The 3,253-nt window shown below is 39.1% G+C and overlaps 1 long non-coding RNA gene across 1 annotated transcript; it reads left to right on the plus strand.

Annotated features, from left to right (window-relative positions):
• Positions 1-437: 437 nt before the first annotated feature.
• LOC127317094 (uncharacterized) lies at positions 438-1,821 on the plus strand. The gene is made up of 3 exons (XR_007860889.2): positions 438-560; positions 1,444-1,520; positions 1,687-1,821. It is a non-coding gene; the product is annotated as an uncharacterized lncRNA (long non-coding RNA).
• The last annotated feature ends 1,432 nt before the right edge of the window (positions 1,822-3,253 follow it).

A 3,253-nucleotide genomic window follows, 5' to 3' on the forward strand; every position in this document is an offset into this window, starting at 1 on the left:
TCCCCTAACCCTAGCTGAATCCCCCTCTATTTCTCCTTTCTCCTCTCACAAGATTGGATCTTGATGCAGGTGCATGTTGGTCCAAGCATGGAGAAGGTTGAGCAATCCTCGGATCTGAAACTCTTGACCCAAGTTCGTCCAAAACCTTGTAGTAATTTCTGCTATCTTGCTGTTTCAGATTCTGGTACGATTTTGTAAAATCCGTCAAATCCTGTGTGCAGATCCAAATCGACTGATTCAAAGTTCCACAGATAGGTATTGAAAAGTTATACAACTTGGCGTTGGTCTAATCCTCAAATTTGTTACGGATTTTGCATGGTAAATAAAGTTCTGCAAACATGCAGAATCACTGTTTGCTAGATTTCTCCCGTTTTACAAAACCTTTTTGGGAAAAATAAACGGTGGGTGAAAGCCCTCTCCAGTACCTTCATTTTGGCGTTGGTTTCACTTCAAATGACCTCCTGAAATTGAAATGGTTCACAGATCAAGATCTGGTCAGATCTGACTTTGTCGAATTAAACCAGGAGCTTGGAAACGAATTTTTGAATGAAACCAATTGGGTAAGAACCACCTATTCAATACCTTTCATATGCAGCTGACCCCATATTTTTATGATTTATGTACGATTATTGGTGAATTAAACTTGTTCTGTCTGTTCTGCAGACATGACTGTTAGCTTTTAAATCACCAAAAATCCATCTTTAATCCAAATTGAGTGATTCCAATTCTGTAGGATTACTGAATGTTTTCTTAATCATCTCAAACCAGTTTCGAACCATTATCTGTTCTGTAACTCCTTAGTTAAAGCAAATGGTACAGACATGCAGTAATCTTGTTAACCCATTTGTGAGAGTTTCAGGAACAATTTGAACCCAAATCCAATTGTGTATGCATATCTGTTTAATTACCTTTCAAATGCAAGTGGCCTCATATTTTTAGGATTTTCCTACGATTTATGGCTTACAGATCTTGTTTTCTGTACAGTCAGATTCAAAGAAATTCCTAAAATAGTAGGTTTGATATTTTTGGGTGATTCCAATTGGGTTAGTCTTGTATTAGTACTGGCTATATAGGAAAAATATTATTAGTCTCTATTCATACATATTTGTTGCTGTTAGTAATGTTTATGTGTGACATGCATTGTTGAAGCAAAACTTTTCGGTTTATTTAAAACCCTTGACCAACTCTTTTTAGTGGAGATGGGCAACCTTTGTTTTATGCTTGCAAAACAACACCTCTGCAACCTAACTTTAGCTCTTTTGTTTTGCTTAAGTTTTCAAATGATGTGGTATATGGTTTGCTTCCTATTTTTGTATAATGTTAAGTGAGCAAATTAAATTAGGAAAACTGATTTCTACTTTTCCAAAAATGTTTGAAATTATGTTGTGAATGTTTGTGATGCCAAACTAATGCTCTTGTCCTCTTCATGATGTTATCTACCAGGGGATAATTGGTTTATACCATGGTGATAACCGAGAGAGGCAATTGCTAAAGTTGTGATGCACTCATACCTTTACTAGGTAAATAAATGGGGTTTTCTAAATTAAAACCCTTAAAGTTGTTTTGTGGTATCTATAAGTCCTTAGTATGTTATACCTTGGCTGCATGGTTAGTTGTTGATTGTTGAATGTTGTCTTGTTGATGCAATGTGATTGATTGTGTTCCTTTTTTATTTTCCGGCGATAGATGCGAACAATTCCGGAGAAGAAGAAGAAGTGGAATCGGACGAGGATTTTATTTATATATGTTGTTGGAATTCTTATATTGATGGAGTTGAAGAAGTACAGGGACAAATAAGCCAAGGCAAGCCATCTTTTGATCTCTTGCTATTTATCCTTCTTGTTGTGCTCATTGCTCCATTATACATTTGGTTCCTTGTATCATATGTGATTTTTGGTCCTCTACTCTTTGCATACTTGCTCCCAAGTATGTGAACCCCCTTGTTGATGTTATGCATGCTTACCCTAAGCATGTATGCCCCCTTGACCATTTCCATGTTGTCATCTTCTTAATGGTATGATGATTAACATCATGACCCCTGTTTGAATCATCTTAATTATGTTGTCCCTATACATGCTTATCCTAAGTATGTATGATCCCCTTAACACCTCAATTATCATCCCCTTAGTGGTATGATGGCTAGCATCATGTCATTGTGACTCTTAGTTCCTTCATAAAACTATAGGTTGGGAACCCCCTTGGAAAAATACCTTGTTGAAAATAATTTTTGAAAACCTTGGGTGAGTTGGACTTACCCAAGTGTGTGTTTATGAAAGGAAAGGATCTTGGCAAAGATGGTTGGAAAGAAAATCTTGTTTTCGAAAACTTTGGCGTCTAAGTATTCACCCGTGACAATTAACCCGCGCAACCACATTACCCTGGAGTGGGACGGGGCTTAGCTCATAGTTTGTTCTTCTTAACATGGGACACCGCACAACTATATAAGGGTAAGGTTACCCCTGAATCCGGATTGTCGTTGGTGGAGACAATAGTATAACGGGAGGCCTTCGGGGCTGACCCGTCCGGAAGACACTATGGGTCTCCTGGCTTGGCGGTGGAGCCACGCTCAAAGTGAGGTGAGCTGCCATGGTGCCGGGGAGGTACATACTCCATAGGGTAGGATCCCGTGCTAAGACGAATAGGCGAAAGGCTATGTCCGAGTTTTTGTCATGGCATAGTTGATATGCGGGGATGATGCCCACATGATGAACTCGCGGATCTTGTGGGGAAAGTGTGCAAACTCTGCAGAGTCAAATCTATTCGAATAGCCGTGTCCGTGGTCATGGACGGTTGGAATGGCTGTTGCTTAGCCTAAAGAGTTTTGTTTTATGAAAGTGTTTGACAAAGGAAAGGAAGGAACTTGTTTTCGGAGTACCGGGAAGGTACTGGAAAGTTGTGATGACCATTTGGAGATGGTCGGAAAGGAAATAAACTGGGTTACTCCCATCCTAGTGTTTTATGTTGTAGAACTCTTTTGAAGTATCTTCTTCAACAAAGATATAGAGATGTCATAGGATCTTTTTAGTGTCCCCTTCAACTGTGATGTTGGGATGCTACATCCACAAGAGAAACTATTTCTCTTTCTCATGCTACATCCACAAGAGAAACTACTTCTCTTCTACATGCTATTTCCACAAGAGAAATTAGCTCTTCCCTCTTGTCATCTAGATTAGCACTTGTTATCCTGCACTCTTGCAAAGTACCTTCTTGATGGTTTGCGAGTACAATTCCAAATGTACTCACGACTTTGTCC

The sequence above is a fragment of the Lolium perenne genome, chromosome 7 (genome assembly GCF_019359855.2).
Source record: "Lolium perenne isolate Kyuss_39 chromosome 7, Kyuss_2.0, whole genome shotgun sequence".
Lineage (NCBI taxonomy): Eukaryota > Viridiplantae > Streptophyta > Magnoliopsida > Poales > Poaceae > Lolium > Lolium perenne.